Source organism: Dermochelys coriacea, chromosome 11, assembly GCF_009764565.3.
Source record: "Dermochelys coriacea isolate rDerCor1 chromosome 11, rDerCor1.pri.v4, whole genome shotgun sequence".
Lineage (NCBI taxonomy): Eukaryota > Metazoa > Chordata > Testudines > Dermochelyidae > Dermochelys > Dermochelys coriacea.
The window spans coordinates 14341792-14361063 of NC_050078.2; positions in this window are offsets into that span (position 1 = coordinate 14341792).

The following is a 19272-nucleotide window of genomic DNA, read 5'->3' on the forward strand; positions in this document are numbered from 1 at the left end:
CCTTTCATCATGGTAGGGAAAGGCTCTGTCAGCAGGATGCTACACTGCTAAAAATAGCAGTATACAGTCTAAAATTAACAATGTAGCCATGGGAGGCACTGCTTGGGCACGTAGCGAGCCTGGGCACATGGAGAGCCGGTAAGGTATATATCTAAGGAAGCAGTGCCTCACCATCTACACTACTAGTGCTAGTGGGACTTGCAGTGTCTGTACTCCGCGTGCTACTGTAAATGTAGACATGGCCTTTGTTGCTTTTTCTTGCTACATGCAGTCCCTCTCCTCAGCAAGGAAATTGCATTCATTTGCCAAAACCACTGAATGGCAGATTGGTTCAAATCATGTCACTTTACCACTTACCCCCATTGCTTGGACCACTTACACCTTCATGTCACTTCACGCCTGTTCTCATCACCACTGAATTTGACATTTTGGCCCAGAAACTTAAAGGGCTGCCACTTACTCCAGGGTTGATCTTGGTCCAGTGAAATAACTTGCCTGAGTTTGCATATGAAAGTCATTGGGAGAGCCAGGCCAGGTATTAGAACATGCTGCCAGGTCCTGGCATCGTCAGCCAGGCTCAGGTATTAAAACATGCTGCCTCTTTTCAGAAGTAGAAAAATTGAACACCAGACAGTTTACTCGGTGTGTACGTGATAAGTTCATAAAAACAATGAGGAGTCTAGTGGCATCTTAAAGACGAACAGATTTATTTGGGCATAAGCTTTTGTGGGTAAAAAACCCACTTCTTCAGATGTATGGAGTGAAAATTACAGATACAGGCATAAATATATATTGGCATATGAAGAGAAGGGAGTTACTGTAACTCCCTTCTCTTCAAACTCCCTTCTCTTCATGTGCCAATATATATTTATGCCTGTATCTGCAATTTTCACTCCATGCATCTGAAGAAGTGGGTTTTTTACCCACAAAAGTTTATGCCCAAATAAATCTGTTCATCTTTAAGATGTCACCAGATTCCTCATTGTTTTTGTGGATACAGGCTAACACAGCTACTCCTCTGATACTAAGTCCATAAAAGCCAAGGTCCTCTCCGCTCTGCATGGACATGAAAGAGCTCATGGGACTTTGCCTAAGAGGAGGGATTTGCCCATACTTTGCCCCTCCCTTTTACTGTTGGAGATGGTGCCATGTGCTGGCTGGCTGCTCAGCTGTTGCCCTTGTAGCTCACAGGAATGGACTTCATTGGTAGGTGCAATGATTCTTATTACATCTGGGATCCAATTGGCTGAAAATTGTTATGTAAATAGTAAACTTTTAAAATTATTTGACTAAATCTTAGTTATGTATGGGTCGGAACCCCAGATACTACTCCACCAGACTTTGGAGGGGTGGATATTCAGAATCCAAATTTTGCTGCAAGCATGTATCTTTATAATGGGCCTAAACAAAAGCACAGAGCCACTCCCCCTAAAATTTGAAGGGAGTTTGAAATCCAGACCTAAATTTTGCAGCTCAGCCCTGTCCCTGCAAATCTGTGCCTTAGCTGGGCATCACACCACTGGAAAGGATGCCCCTCCATAGTTCTAATGTGGAGAATAGCAGAACATTGTATAGAGAAAAAGGTTAGTGATTAACTTGCTTCAGTCGGATGTTATCAGTGTTTGATGCATGAAGCCATCTGATAAACATGCGTGCACTTTTTGTTGCCAAAGCGGTTTTAGGAAAGTTATGTGGACTGGTGGCTAATTCACATTGAAAAGACTTATAAACATGCATGCAGGCAAACATATTTCACTTAAAGGAAGCAGCAGCAGTTTGTTACTGCAGTTTTCACTGACCTGTATTTTTTAGAGACCGAGGTGAAACCGAACCAATAGATTTTTGCGCCTCCCACCCCAAAAAAGAGCTTTTGGGCCCAATTTAGCCTCTCAGTCATACCAGTCCGTGTGACTTTAATTCCAACAGTTACTCTGGTGTGCAAGTGGTGTAATGGTGCAGGGAATCAGGTCCCAGATTTGACATACTCAGTCAATTTACTCCAGCAATCTAGGGTTTGAGATGCAATTCTCCAGTGTGAATGTTATTTCTGAAAGACCAATAAGCAAGGCAGTGACTTCTACCTGACTTTACCAGGTACTTTTCCTTTTGTTCTTTGATTGTTGCCCTGGTAATGTATATTTACACCCATGCATGTATGTGCAGACACAACCTGAATGTCCCCTCATTTACACCTCTTTCACACCGGGGCAGCTTCATTGTCTTCAGTGAAGTCCCCCTGGATTTACACCCATTCAGCTCAGGGCTGGAACATACCCTCTCGATCCATAGGTGGAGACTCCTCTCCATACAAAGATCTCACCCCTTCTCGCGCAGAATGTGGGACTAAGAGGCCTCTATGGCAGTCTCAGCCATCCTGGTCCTTCCCCAGGACTCTGCATTGGGCTCTTCATGGGTTGAGTGGAGAAGCACATGGCCCCACTGGCCCTGCAGAGTTGCGGGGGGAACTGTAACATGGCCCTGGCCCCAGATGTGCTGCATTTCCATCCTCCTCTCCCAGCTAGATCAGTCTGCTCTGTCACTTTTATGGCAGGGAAATGAAAGTTCCTCACAGAAACAATGCAGGGCATACAAACTCTGTGCTGACAACTCGCAGATCTCTCTCTCTACTCCCGACGTGTCTTCTTCTACCCAGACAAAAATCTGGGCCTGTCTCTCTGACATCTCCTCGTGGGTGTCTAGTTTCTCTACTTTGCTTGCTCTCCATTTTTGTTCTGAAGGGGAAGATGGTTAATGGTTGTCAGGTCAGCAGTCACTCTCATACTGATCATCTGTCAAGTCCCCATGACAAGAAGAGCTGCTGCTGTCTGGCTCTGTCCTCCCAACCTCCCAGATCCACCATCCAGTTGCATTTATGAGGGGTCTGTGTAGTCTTCCAGGCTGTGCTATAGAGTGGCTGCTTCCTTTCTTTGTGATACACTGGGGCAGGCTCTTTGCTCCCTTTCTTTCCTCCCCTCTACAATGCAGAACCGAGGGTTAATTAACATGGTGATAAAAATGTGTCCAGCTGTGGAAGCCTTATTTAGAGTCAGGCCCCCATCAGTGAACTGATGGTAGCAGCATCAGTGTAAAATTATTTTGTGTAGACCTCGTGGATCTGTGTTGAAAGCTAAGTTAGGTAAACAGGGCTCCTGGTTACCTACAAAAAGACATGAAAGCTTATGCTCAAATACATTTGTTAGTCTCTAAGGTGCCACAAGTACTCCTTTTCTTTTTGCGAACACAGACTAACACGGCTGCTACTCTGAAACCTACAAAAGGACAAATCTTATCAGCAAATATGAAACTGCTGAGGCATTCTAATTACTTACCGAACTTCACCCAAACCACTCCAAGGAAGTCCACATCATCTCTGCTAGTACTAATGCATTAGTACATTACTTTGTGAAAGTTTAGCCTGATGGGAGCAGCATCAGGCATTTAAGTAATTACTTAAATAAGAAATGACATTAAGAGAAGGGCCACAGGGCACAAACGGATCTTTATATGAAGGAGAATGCTGATCAAACCTTGCAACTGCGATGACAGTGAAAGAGAAACATAATAAGAAAGTGATTTGCTAAAGGCTGCATCTGCTGAGAATCACATAACTCCCTATTTTTCAAATTCAAATTACAACAGGTCTCATCGAATCAACATTACAAAAGTGGATCCTGAAAGCAAAGGAATGGCAAATGCTTACGTCTTCCATTATTCAAGAGCATTACAACTCATCATCGGATAACAAGCTATTTAACAATATGTTTTAAAACACAATCACATTTAAGTCAAAAATGGGACTAGAAGATAGACATTACTGTAGGATTCCCAACTACCTGATGAGATTTTGCAGTACTCCTGGGAGGAGAAATAGGTTAGACATTGTGAGGTGAAGCCTCATATACTATGGTGATGGGGTCACATAAATACACAGTGGGAATTTCTCTATACACTGCTAGCCCTGCCCTGGGGTTTGACCCCCTTCTTTTCACCTATGCCCCCAAATCTCCCCCTTTTCTGAATGTAACCTAGGCTCAGGGCTTTGCTGTATTTTTCCCTGAGTCTCCTGTGTTCTCTCTTAGGGCTTGGCTACACTTGCGAGTTAGAGCGCATTAAAGCAGTCCTAGGCACCCTAACTCCTGACCCGTCCACACTGGCAAGGCACTTGGAGCGCCTGGACTCTGCAGCTGGAGTGCTCCTGGCACTCCACCTCCACAAGAAGCATAACGCTTGCTGCATCTCAGCTGAAACGCCCCAGTGTCAGCGTGAATGAGGTGTTGCATTACTGCGCTTTGATCGGCCTTCGGAAATGTCCCATAATCCCCTTGTCATTGTTTTGGAATCGGCCGTAGGAATGCGGATATCCCCTTTCAAAGCTCCAGTTTCTGACAGCCGGCTGCTCATCTGCTCCGGGACAAAGCAACCATTAGTGTGGAATGTTGTTTGCTCTGAGTGTGTGCGAGAGAGGCAGAGGGGAGGGGGGTCTGAGCTTACAAGACTGCATGCTGACACACTCTCAGCCCCCCAAAAACCCACTCTCTTCCCCCCCACATACACACAACACCCTCCCTGTCACACTCCACCCCACCCCCGGCATTTGAAAAGCACGTTGCAGCCACTTGAACACTGGGATAGCTACTACAATGCATGGCTCTCTGTGGCATTGCAAGAGCTGCTAATATGGCCACACCAGCACGCTTCCAGCTGAGAGAGTAAACAATTGGTAAACAATTGTAAGTAACAGTGTTTTCCCTGCTGAGGTCTCCGAAGGCTGGGTTAACTCCCAGCACTCTGCATCTGCAAGTGTAGCCATGCCCTAAAACAACCCCTCCTCCTCTCCCCCCTCCACAGAGGGATTCCTCATTTACAGGCTAAACTTCCATGTCTTTAATTTAATCACCAGCCCTTTGTTATCTTAATCACTCTGCCTCTGTTTGCAAAAAGAAAAGGAGTACTTGTGGCACCTGAGACTGCCTCTGTTTGTAAACCAAATACTGATTCCTTGCCCCAGGCCCACCTCTCCTCTGCAGAACTTACATTTCACACTCATGCTGGGTTGTAGTTAAGAGCTCCACTTGGGAGCTTCCACACCTCCTGTACGAAACTCCGGTGGGGGGCTCCTGCCCTCCCCTGCCCCCCTAATTGCTGCCTTTGGGCCCCGTGCCCCTGCCCTGTGGCTTGTGCCAGGGGGTTGGAGCTAGGGCCATGAGCCCATCCTGTGGCTTGTGGTGGGGGCTGCAGAAGGGCTGTACACCCCCTCACAGCTTCCTGGGGCTGTGCGCCCCCCCTCCCCCCCATGGCTCTGGTTGGGACTGTGGCTGTCCCCCCACCCCACTCCCCATGTGTCCTGGTATTTTATTCTTGCAATCTGGTCACCCTGGTTTATGTGAGAATAAACATATTAAAGATTGTAAAGTGCTCAGATACTGCAGTGATGCAAACAAGTGCCATGGATACATAGAGACTACAATTCAACACCAGCTGTGTTTAATCCAGTATCCCAATTCACTAGCGTGTGTGACTTTTGGAAGCAGGGGGCTGGCCCTATTCCATCACTCAAAAGTGCCAATTTTCTGGCAAAAGTGGTTTTCTCGGATGCTAGTTTGTCTATAAAGTAGCTTTTACAATATATGTCATCAAAAATTTGGAAATTTCATGACATGATTCCAACAGGGTGTAAACCAAAACAAATGACAAAATGTTTCATGAAGAATCTTTCACCCGGCTCTAATATACATTTAGATCCCAGTAAGGATGAACGAGCAATCATTTATTGGATTTGCTTCCTTAGTCTCCGTTGCACATTCACTATAGCTGCTGGCTCCTCTCCTTCTGTGATGCTTTGGATTCTGCTGTGCTATCTCTGGCTGTACCAATTGATTGACTTTGATTGTGCAACAGGGTTACTAAATAAGGAGAATACATGAATTCTGAAGCAGGGTGTGTGACTGGGTGGAGGGCTTGCTAAAGCAATGTGATTATTAATAGAAGAGCAGCTTCCAGCACATTGTATGGGCAGGAGGAGGATGAATGGTTACACCCATGATTCCTTTCATTTACGGTAAGCAAAGGGACTCATTTGTGATGCTCACCATCTACAATCCTTGGGCACATCCCTTCCAGGAAAAACAGGGAGGCCAAGGAGACAGGGGCTCTCTCTCAGCGCCAGCAACTGCTGCTGTTCTCATTCACCACCTGTCACCTCCACCAGCTGGACATCATTTTCATTCCAGCCAGGAGTCAGAGTAGCCAGACAAGCAGGGAAGCCACCCTCTCAGAAGGAGCTGACAGCCTGTCTTTATCCTTGGTGGGTCATATCAATACATGACAAGCCTGAGAAAGTCCTTATACTTTGTCAGCACTTGCGTAGCTTGTCATGCCAGTGAAGTCTTACTGATCTGAACGGACTGACTCCAGGGACTTCACCCACATGACATTCTCATAAGCAAACTAGGGAAATGTGGACTAGATGAAACTATCATAAGATGGGTACATAACTGGTTGAAAGAGCGTACCCCGCAACTAGAGGGGGCTCATGCTGGCTCTGATGCAGTGAGGAAAGCAGTGAGCTCGCTGCCTATCCCCACTGGGACAGCAAGGGCAGCGCTGAGCACAGTGGGAGCTGAGACCCCAGCTGAGGGGGGAGACACAGGCAGGGCAGGGTATCTGTTGGGAGTGGCAAGGTGCTTGGTAAGGAAAGTCTGGATGAGCCTAGGCAGCCTTGTGAGCTGATGGCTTTGTCTAGTCAGCAGTGTGGGAAGGCGAGGAGAGTGGAAGATGAGTGTCCCTGTACCTTACCTGTTACCTGGGTGGAGAATTGTGACAGTGAAGGAAATGTGCCTATGTCTGTCAGGGGTATTGACTTGCCTATGGAGGGAGTAGTTATTAATGGCTCATTGTCAGACTAGGAAGATGAATCTAGTGGGGCACTGCAGGGGTCAGTCCGGGGTCCAGTACTATTCAACATTTTCATTAATGGATTCGATAATGGAGCGGAGAGTATGCAAATAACATTTGCATGATGACACCAAGCTGGGAGGGATGCAAGTACTTTGGAGGACAGGATTAGAATTCAAAATGTCCTAGACCCACGGTAGAAGTAGTCTAAAATTAATAAGATTACATTAAATAAAGACAAGTGCAAAGTATATTCACTTAGGAAACAAAATCAAATGCACAACTACAAAATGGAGAATAACTGGCTAGGTGGTAGTACTGTTGAAAAGGATCTGGGGGTTAGAGTGAATCACAAATTGAATATGAGTCAACATGATGCAGTTGCAAAAAAAGGCTAATATCACTCTGGGATGCCTGAAGAAGAATGTCGTATGTAAGACATGGGCGGTAATTGTCCAACTCTACTAGGTCCTGATGAGGCCTCAGCTGGAACACTGTGTCCACTTCTGGGCACCACACTTAAGAAAGATGTGGACAGAGACAGATATGGCAAGAGTCCAGAGGAGAGCAACACAAATGATAAAAGGTTTAGACAACCTGACCTATGAGGGAAGATTAAAAAAACTGGGCACGTTTAGTCTTGAGAAAAGACTACTGAGGAGGGACCTGATATGTTAAGAGTTGTTATAAACAGGACTGTGATCACTTGTTCCCCATGTCCACGGAAGCTAAGGCAAGAAGTAATCAGCTTAATTGGCAGTAAGAGAAATTTAGGTTAAATATTAGGGAAAACTTTCTAACTATGAGGATAGTTAAGTCCTGGAATGGGTTTCCAAGGGAGGTTGTGGAATCCCCATCACTGGAGGTTTTTAAGAGCAGGTTAGACAACATCTATGAGAGATGGTCTAGGTTTTCTTTGCCCTGCCTCAGCACAGGGGGCTGGACTCGATGACCTCTGGAGGCTCCTTCCAGGGTGCCCCTCCCCCAGGCCCCAAGTCAGTTAGCCTGCGGCCCAGACCTGCTGCAGCCAAACTGGGCCCAGGCACGGCATGGCCGGAGCAGTCCCTGCACCCAGCCGCAGCAGGTTCAGGCCCAGGCACGGCCCGGGGTGGTGCGGTGTGGCCCGACTCCAGAGCGGACCTGCTGGGGGCCGGGTGAAGGGCGCCAATCCTGCAGCCCCAGAGCTCCCACGATGGGGGCAAGGCACCTCTCCCCCCCCCAGCCCAGGTGCTGCTGTGGGGAGAGAGAGCTGGGAGGAGTCCTCTCTCCCTGCTGTAGCCCCAGAGCACGCTCCTGCTCCCCAAACCCCTCATCCCGGCCCCACCCCAGAGCCCGCACCCACAGCCGGAGCCCTCACCCCCGACACCCAACCCTCTGCCCCAGCTCTGAGCCCCCTCCCACACTCCGAACCCCTCAGCCCCACACCCACCACATTAATTTTGTTATGTACACCAATATGAAGGTGATGTATCACACATCACCTCCACATTGGTGCACATAACAAAATTCATTCCGCATACGGGTGGGAAAAATTAGAGGGAACACTGGGCCCATGTAGTTGGGCTCCCTACTTCAGCCATCTCACCAAATCATTATTGTTGGCTTCAGATATTTGCCAGCTGGTCTACCATTAAGATTCTCCCAGCTCATGTCAGAACGAAGGGTCACAAAGTCAAGCTCTCACTCAGAACTAGCCAACCACAGCCCCACTCAGCTGCCCTGCTACTGAGGTGACCAATGTGACATTTGCCTGTATAGCCCCTCAAGAAAGAGTTTACAACAGAAGGAAATGAACTTCTGTACACATATGTAGGAGCCTTTGTAAAGGGAAATCATGTTTCTCCGGTCTATTAGAATTCTTTGAGGGTGTAAACAAATATGTTGACAAGGGTGATCCAGTTGATATAGCGTAGTTGGACTTCCAGAAAGCCATTGATAAAGGTCCCACACCAAAGGCTCTTAAGCAAAGTAAGCAGTCATAGGAGAAGAGGGAAGGTTCTCTCATGGGTCAGTAACTGTTTAAAAGATAGGGGGAAATAAAGGGTAGGAATAAATGGTCAGTTTTCACAGTGGCGAGAGGTAAATAGAAAAGGAGTACTTGTGGCACTTTAGAGACGAACAAATTTATTTGAGCATAAGCTTTCGTGAGCTACAGCTCACTTCATCGGATCCTGTCATTATGAGAGGTAAATAGCAGCTTCCCCAAAGGATCTGTACTGGGGCCAGTGCTGTTCAATGTATTCATACATGATCTGGAAAAGGGCATAAACAGTGTGGTGGCAAAGTTGGTGGACAATACAAAATTACTCAAGATAGTTAAGCCCAAAGCAGAATTCAAAGAGTTACAAAGGGATCTGACAAAATCGGGTGACTGGGCAACAAATTGCAGATGAAATTCAGTGTTGATAAGTGCAAAGTAACGCATACTGGAAAATAAAAAGAAAAGGAGTACTTGTGGCACCTTAGAGACTAACAAATTTATTAGAGCATAAGCTTTCGTGAACTACAGCTCACTTCATCGGATGCATTTGGTGGAAAAAACAGAGGAGAGATTTATATACACACACAGAGAACATGAAACAATGGGTTTATCATACACACTGTAAGGAGAGTGATCACTTAAGATAAGCCATCACCAGCAGAAGGGGGGGGAAAGGAGGAAAACCTTTCATGGTGACAAGCAAGGTAGGCTAATTCCAGCAGTGAACAAGAATATCAGAAAGAAAAGGAGTACTTGTGGCACCTTAGAGACTAACAAATTTATTAGAGCATAAGCTTTCGTGAGCTACAGCTCACTTCATCGGATGCATCGGATGTAGCTCACGAAAGCTTATGCTCTAATAAATTTGTTAGTCTCTAAGGTGCCACAAGTACTCCTTTTCTTTTTGCGAATACAGACTAACACGGCTGCTACTCTGAAACCTAAGAATATCAGAGGAACAGTGGGGGGTGGGGTGGGAGGGAGAAATACCATGGGGAAATAGTTTTACTTTGTGTAATGACTCATCCATTCCCAGTCTCTATTCAAGCCTAAGTTAATTGTATCCAGTTTGCAAATTAATTCCAATTCAGCAACTGCGGAACCACCTGATCAACATCCTCTACAGCAAACGGAAAGATTAAGAATGAGCTCTCAAAACTGGATACTCTCATAAAGAACTAACCTTCCACACAAACTTCCTTATGGCTGGACTTTACAAAAACTAGACAAGCCATTTACAACACACACTTTGCTTCTCTACAAAAGAAAAAGGACACTAAGCTATCTAAACTACTATATGCCACAAGGGGCCACAACAATGGTTCCCGTAACCCACCCAGCAATATTGTTAATCTATCCAACTATACTCTTAGCCCAGCAGAAGAATCTGTCCTATCTCGGGGCCTCTCCTTTTGCCCCTCTACCCCCACGAACATGATACAGTTCTGTGGTGACCTAGAATCCTATTTTCGACGTCTCAGACTCAAGGAATATTTCCAACACACCTCTGAGCAACATATTAACCCACAGAGACCTTCCTGCCAACACTACAAAAAGAAGGATTCTGGGTGGACTCCTCCTGAAGGTCGAAACAGCAGCCTGGATTTCTACATAGAGTGCTTCCGCCGACGTGCAAGAGCTGAAATTGTGGAAAAACAGCATCGCTTACCCCATAACCTCAGCCATGCAGAACACAGTGCCATCCACAGCCTCAGAAACAACTCTGACATCATAATCAAAAAGGCTGACAATGGAGGTGCTGTCGTCATCATGAATAGGTCGGAGTATGAACAAGAGGCTACTAGGCAGCTCTCCAACACCACTTTCTACAAGCCATTACCCTCTGATCCCACTGAGAGTTACCAAAAGAAACTACAGCATTTGCTCAAGAAACTCCCTGAAAAAGCACAAGAACAAATCCGCACAGACACACCCCTAGAACCCCGACCTGGGGTATTCTATCTGCTACCCAAGATCCATAAACCTGGAAATCCTGGACGCCCCATCATCTCAGGCATTGGCACTCTGACACCAGGATTGTCTGGCTATGTAGACTCCCTCCTCAGGCCCTTCGTTACCAGCACTCCCAGCTATCTTCAAGACACCACTGACTTCCTGAGGAAACTACAGTCCATTGGTGATCTTCCTAAAAACACCATCCTAGCCACTATGGATGTAGAAGCCCTCTACACCAACATTCCACACAAAGATGGACTACAAGCCGTCAGGAACAGTATCCCCGATACTGTCACGGCTAACCTGGTGGCTGAACTTTGTGACTTTGTCCTGACCCATAACTATTTCACATTTGGGGACAATGTATACCTTCAAATCAGCGGCACTGCGATGGGTACCCGCATGGCTCCACAGTATGCCAAAATTTTTATGGCTGACTTAGAACAACGCTTCCTCAGCTCTCGTCCCCTAATGCCCCTACTCTACTTGCGCTACATTGATGACATCTTCATCATCTGGACCCCTGGAAAAGAAGCTTTGAGGAATTCCACCATGATTTCAACAATTTCCATCCCACCATCAACCTCAGCTTGGACCAGTCCACACAAGAGATCCACTTCCTGGACACTACGGTGCTAATAAGCGATGGTCACATAAACACCACCCTATATCGGAAACCTACAGACCGCTATTCCTACCTACATGCCTCTAGCTTTCATCCAGATCATACCACTCGATCCATTGTCTACAGCCAAGCTCTACGATATAACCGCATTTGCTCCAACCCCTCAGACAGAGACAAACACCTACAAGATCTCTATCATGCATTCCTACAACTACAATACCCACCTGCTGAAGTGAAGAAACAGATTGACAGAGCCAGAAGAGTACCCAGAAGTCACCTACTACAGGACAGGCCCAACAAAGAAAATAACAGAACGCCACTAGCCATCACCTTCAGCCCCCAACTAAAACCTCTCCAATGCATCATCAAGGATCTACAACCTATCCTGAAGGACGACCCATCACTCTCACAGATCTTGGAAGACAGGCCAGTCCTTGCTTACAGACAGCCCCCCAATCTGAAGCAAATACTCACCAGCAACCACACACCACACAACAGAACCACTAACCCAGGAACCTATCCTTGCAACAAAGCCCGTTGCCAACTCTGTCCACATATCTATTCAGGGGATACCATCATAGGGCCTAATCACATCAGCCACACTATCAGAGGCTCCTTCACCTGCGCATCTACCAATGTGATGTATGCCATCATGTGCCAGCAATGCCCCTCTGCCATGTACATTGGCCAAACTGGACAGTCTCTACGTAAAAGACAACTGCAGCGGCACAGGAGCTAGCAAACAGAGCTCTAAACAGGGGAGTTTGAGTGGGAGTTCTGTTGGAGGAGAAGGTAGTTGTACTTGGTTTTGTATTTTTAGTATTTGTGTGTGTGTAGGGGTTTTGTGCTGGGAGAGCAGCTGAGCCTGATTAAGGGGTGGGGCTTTGTGCTGAGAGAGCAGCTGAGCCCTGCTTAGGGGGTGGGGCTTCTGACTAGGGGTCCTATAAAGGTAGCCAGCCAGTCAGGCAGTGGCACAGGAGCTAGCCAACAGAGCTGTAAACAGGGGAGTTTGTATTGTGGTGCTTGTTTGGGGTTTATTTTTGCTGTGGTCTTTTTGGTGTGGCTTGTGTTTCCCAGATTAACAGGACTTAAGTGGGAAGGAGATGACAGATACAGAGGCAGCTGTGGGAGTGACTCCTGTAGTGAAAGACACATTGAGGATGACTGGATGTGGAAGCTGTGGTATGTACATGATCCTGGAGGGGGGACCTGGTAAGAGTTTTTTCTGCATGAAATGTCGTCTGATAGAGCTGATGGAGGAAAAGATCCGAGGTTTGGAGATGCAGGTGGAAAGTCTGGTTGAGTTTAGGAAGGGGTTTGAGCAGATGATGGAGCAAAGATATGAGGTATCTGAAGGGAAAAGCTCAGACTCACAGATGGAAGCAGGGCTGGGGAATTTTGAGGAGAGGCTGGATGAGGAAAGTGGTCAGTGGAAGCATGTGACTCAAAGAACCAGGCAGAGAAAAAGATGGGCTAGTGAAGGAGAAATAGAGCTTAGGAACAGGTCTGCAGAGTTGGAAAATGAAGAAGGGGCTCAGCAGGTACTTGTTGAAGGTGGAAGGGTAAGGAAGAAGAGAGGCTAGTCCTATAGAAAAAGGGGAAGAGTCAAGGGAGACTACACCAAATATGAGCACCAGGAGGATACAGGATGGGTTGAAGAAGATTGTAAGGGAAAATAGGAATGGAAAGAACTTGCAGCCAGAGGGAACAGGGGAGAGACTGGAGAATAGCACTGTCACCAGGAAAAGGCAGGTCTATGTGATCAGGGACTCTTTATTGAGAAGAATAGACAGGCCTGTAACTAGAGCTGATCCTGAGAATAGAAGGGTGTGCTGTCTTCCAGGTGCTAAGATACGGGATGTAGACCTGAGGTTGAAAAGGATCCTAGAGGGAGCGGGAAAGAATCCCCTAATTATCCTTCATGTGGGAACAAATGATACAGCTAGATTCTCGCTGGAAAGTATTAAGGGAGACTATGCTAGGCTGGGGAAGATACTTAAGGAAATTGAGGCTCAGGTGATCTTTAGCGGGATCCTTCCTGTTCCTAGAGAAGGGCAACAAAGGTGTGTCAAGATTATGACTGTCAACAGATGGCTTAGGCAGTGGTGCTATAAGGAGGGCTTTGGGATGTATGGCCACTGGGAGGCATTCACGGACAGAGGTCAGTTCTCTCGGGATGGACTTCATCTGAGTAGGGAAGGAAATAGACTTCTAGGATCGAGGCTGGCACAACTGATAAAGAGAGCTTTAAACTAGGAATTGGGGAGAGATGGATGGGAGATGTCCAGAAAATCTCCACGCCAGATTTTAGCATTGAGAGGGAAGAAGATGAAGTAAGAAAGGATATAGCTGTGGGTAGGAGAATGTATATAAGGAGCGAGGGCGGTGTGGATACTAGTCTAATAGGTTATACTGGCTGTAGAATGACTGTGCCTAATAGGGTACAAAATGTGAGCGAGTCCAAACAGCAAAAATTAAGATGTTTGTACACCAATGCGAGGAGTCTAGGTAACAAAATGGAGGAACTAGAGCTACTGGTGCAGGAAGTGAAACCAGATATTATAGGGATAACAGAAACATGGTGGAATAGTAGTCATGACTGGACTATAGGTATTGAAGGGTATGTGCTCTTTAGGAAAGACAGAAACAGGTAAAGGTGGTGGAGTAGTATTGTATATCAATGATGAGGTAGAATGTAAAGAAATAAGAAGCGATGCAATGGATAAGACAGAGTCCGTCTGGGCAAAAATTACATTGGGGAAGAAAACTAGTAAAGCCTCTCCTACGATAGTGCTTGGGGTGTGCTATAGACCTCCGGGATGTAATTTGGATATGGATAGAGCCCTTTTTAATGTCTTTAATAAAGTAAATACTAATGGAAACTGCATGATCATGGGAGACTTTAACTTCCCAGATATAGACTGGAAGACCAGTGCTAGTAATAATAATAGGGCTCAGATTTTCCTAGATGCGATAGCTGATGGATTCCTTCATCAAGTAGTTGCTGAACCGACTAGAGGGGATGCCATTTTAGATTTAATTTTGGTGAGTAGCGAGGACCTCATAGAAGAAATGGTGGTAGGGGACAATCTTGGCTCAAGTGATCATGAGCTAATTCAGTTCAAACTAAATGGAAGGATTAACAAAAATAAATCTGCAACTAGGGTTTTTGATTTCAAAAGGGCTGACTTTCAAAAATTAAAGAAATTAGTTAGGGAAGTGGATTGGACTGAAGAACTTATGGATCTAAAGGTAGAGGAGGCCTGGGGTTACTTAAAATCAAAACTGCAGAAGCTATCAGAAGCCTGTATCCCAAGAAAGGGGAAAAAATTCATAGGAAGGAGTTGTAGACCAAGCTGGATGAGCAAGCATCTTAGAGAGGTGATTAAGAAGAAGCAGAAAGCATACAGGGAGTGGAAGATAGGAGGGATCAGCAAGGAAAGCTACCTAATTGAGGTCAGAACATGTAGGGATCAAGTGAGACAGGCTAAAAGTCGAGTAGAGTTGGACCTTGCAAAGGGAATTAAAACCAATAGTAAAAGGTTCTATAGCCATATAAATAAGAAGAAAACTAAGAAGGAAGAAGTGGGGCCGCTTAACACTGAGGATGGAGTGGAAGTTAAAGATAATCTAGGCATGGCCCAATATCTAAACAAATACTTGGCCTCAGTCTTTAATAAGGCTAAAGAGGATCTTGGGGATAATGGTAGCATGACAAATGGGAAGGAGGATATAGAGGTAGATATTACCATATCAGAGATAGAAGCAAAACTGAAACAGCTTAACGGGACTAAATCGGGGGGCCCAGATAATCTTCATCCAAGAATATTAAAGGAATTGGCACCTGAAATTGCAAGCCCATTAGCAAGAATTTTTAATGAATCTGTAAACTCAGGAATAGTACCGAATGATTGGAGAATTGCTAATATAGTTTCTATTTTTAAGAAAAGGAAAAAAAGTGATCCGGGTAACTACAGGCCAGTTAGTTTGACATCTGTAGTATGCAAGGTCCTGGAAAAAATTTTGAAGGAGAAATTAGTTAAGGACATTGAAGTCAATGGTAAATGGGACAAAATACAACATGGTTTTACAAAAGGTAGATCGTGCCAAACCAACCTAATCTCCTTTTTTGAAAAAGTAATAGATCTTTTAGATAAAGGAAATGCAGTGGATCTAATTTACCTAGATTTCAGTAAGGCATTTGATACCGTGCCACATGGGGAATTATTAGTTAAATTGGAGAAGATGGGGATCAATATGAACATCAAAAGGTGGATAAGGAATTGGTTAAAGGGGAGACTGCAACGGATCCTACTGAAAGGCGATCTGTCAGGTTGGAGGGAGGTTACCAGTGGAGTTCCTCAGGGATCGGTTTTGGGACCAATCTTATTTAATCTTTTTATTACTGACCTTGGCACAAAAAGTGGGAGTGTGCTAATAAAGTTTGCAGATGATACAAAGCTGGGAGGTATTGCCAATTCGGAGAAGGATCGGGATATTATACCGGAGGATCTGGATGACCTTGTAAACTGGAGTAATAGTAATAGGATGAAATTTAATAGTGAGAAGTGTAAGGTTATGCATTTAGGGATTAATAACAAGAATTTTAGTTATAAGCTGGGGACGCATCAATTAGAAGTAACGGAAGAGGAGAAGGACCTTGGAGTATTGGTTGATCATAGGATGACTATGAGCTGCCAATGTGATATGGCTGTGAAAAAAGCTAATGCGGTTTTGGGATGCATCAGGAGAGGCATTTCCAGTAGGGATAAGGAGGTTTTAATACCGTTATACAAGGCACTGGTGAGACCTCACCTAGAATACTGTGTGCAGTTCTGGTCTCCCATGTTTAAAAAGGATGAATTCAAACTGGAGCAGGTACAGAGAAGGGCTACTAGGATGATCTGAGGAATGGAAAACTTGTCTTATGAAAGGAGACTTAAGGAGCTTGGCTTGTTTAGCCTAACTAAAAGAAGGTTGAGAGGAGATATGATTGCTCTCTATAAATATATCAGAGGGATAAATACAGGAGAGTGAGAGGAATTATTTAACCTCAGCACCAATGTGGACACAAGAACAAATGGGTATAAACTGGCCACCAGGAAGTTTAGACTTGAAATCAGACTAAGGTTTTTAACCATCAGAGGAGTGAAGTTTTGGAATAACTTTCCAAGGGAAGCAGTGGGGGCAAAAGATCTATCTGGTTTTAAGATTCTACTTGATAAGTTTATGGAGGAGATGGTATGATGGGATAATGGGATTTTGGTAAGTAATTGATCTTTAAATATTCAGGGTAAATAGGCCAAATCCCCTGAGATGGGATATTAGATGGATGGGATCTGAGTTACTATAGAAAATTCTTTCCTGGGTATCTGGCTGGTGAATCTTGCCCATATGCTCAGGGTTTAGCTGATTGCCATATTTGGGGTCGGGAAGGAATTTTCCTCCAGGGCAGATTGGAGAGGCCCTGGAGGTTTTTCGCCTTCCTCTGTAGCATGGGGCATGGTTGACTTGAGGGAGGCTTCTCTGCTCCTTGAAGTCTTTGAACTATGATTTAAGGACTTCAATAGCTCAGACATGGGTGAGGTTTTTCATAGGAGTGGGTGGGTGAGATTCTGTGGCCTGCGCTGTGAAGGAGGTCGGACTAGATGATCAGAATGGTCCCTTCTGACCTTAGTATCTATGAATCTATAAAAGAATGAATGGACACAAATCAGACGTCAAGAATTATAACATTCAAAAACCAGTTGGAGAACACTTCAATCTCTCTGGTCACTCGATCACAGACCTAAGAGTGGCTATCCTTCAACAAAAAAGCTTCAAAAACAGACTCCAACGAGAGACTGCTGAATTGGAATTAATTTGCAAACTGGATACAATTAATTTAGGCTTGAATAGAGACTGGGAATGGATGAGTCATTACACAAAGTAAAACTATTTCCCCATGGTATTTCTCCCCCCCACCCCACTCCCCACTGTTCCTCTGATATTCTTGTTAACTGCTGGAATTAGCCTACCTTGCTTGTCACCATGAAAGGTTTTCCTCCTTTCCCCCCCCCCCCCCGCTGCTGGTGATGGCTTATCTTAAGTGATCACTCTCCTTACAGTGTGTATGATAAACCCATTGTTTCATGTTCTCTGTGTGTGTATATAAATCTCTCCTCTGTTTTTTCCACCAAATGCATCCGATGAAGTGAGCTGTAGCTCACGAAAGCTTATGCTCTAATAAATTTGTTAGTCTCTAAGGTGCCACAAGTACTCCTTTTCTTTTTGCGAATACAGAGTAACACGGCTGCTACTCTGAATACTGGAAAATACAATCCCAACTATACATACAAAATGATGGGGTCTAAATTAGCTGTTACCACTTAAGAAAGAGATCTTGGGGTCATTGTGGATATTTCTCTAAAAACATCTGCTCAATTTTTAGCGACAGTCAAAAAAAGCTAACAGAATGTTAGGAACCTTTCAGAAAGGTTTCAGAGTAACAGTCGTGTTAGTCTGTATCCGCAAAAAGAAAAAGAGGGCTTGTGGCACCTTAGAGACTAACAAATTTATTTGAGCATAAGCTTTCGTGAGCTACAGCTCACTTCATCTGATGCAAAGGGTGAGACAATAAGACAGAAAATATCATAATGCCACTATATAAATCCTTGGTACACCCAAACTTTGAATACTGTGTGCAGTTCTGGTTGCCCCATCTCAAAAAAGATATATTAGAATTTGAAAAAGTACAGAAAAGGACAACAAAAATGATTAGGTGTATGGAATAAGTTCCATACGAGGAGAGATTAAACAGACTGAGACTGTTCATCTTGGAAAAGAGACAACTAAGGTGAGATAGGGTAGAGATTTATAAATTATGACTGGGGTGGAGAAAGTGAATATGGAAGTGTTATTTCCTCTTCACATGACACAAGACTATGGGTCAGACAATGAAATTAATAGACAGCTTGTTGAAAACAAATGTAAGGAAGTACTTCTTCATACAATGCACAGTCAACCTGTGGAACTCAGCGCCAGCAGATATTGTGAAGGCTAAAAGTATAACTCACACTCTGCCCAATGCAAGGGCACTATTTACAAACCAGCAGTTGCCAGATACACAGTGGCCTTCCCAGCCCTGTGCTGCTAGTGTGCCCCTTCCCCTAGGGGGCAGGCCCATGCCATACCACACATTCCCCCCCCCCGCCCAACATCCCCCGACTCCCTATGGCCGGAGGCCCACTGGATCCACTATGCCCAGCACCTTCCCCAGACCCATGCACAAATGCACAGCGCCCTGCACAACACCACCCTGGCTCACAGCCCCACCACAACTGCCCAGCATCCCCCACAGAACCCCACTTCCTAGTGCCCCAACACACACAGATCCTCCCCACCCCTTCACAGCCCATCACCCGCCCCCCCAGACTTCCCATAGACCCACTCCCACAAGCCCTGCCTCGCGCTGCTCTCACCGGCCCTGCTGGGAGGCAACTGTGTTTGCCAGGCTGAGCCGGCAGCGCAGCCAGGGCTGGTCCCAGGGCTGGGAATTGCTCCGGCCCCTCGGGAGTGGCGTGATCAGCCACTGGGGTCACTCAAGACGCACTTGCTTGGAGGGGCCCAGCCAAGCCCCCCACACTGTCTCCCCCTCACACACACACCCGGCTGAGACTGGCCTGGCTTCTGCACCAGTCTAGGCAGCTGAGCTCCAGGGAGACAGGCGGGGCCTCTCAGGTGGTGGGAAGCAGAGACTGCCTGGAAGTGCACTGGGGTCCGGCCAGGGGGCTGAGAGGAGCAAGGGGTGGGCGGGGTGATCCAGTGGGGTCTCGGG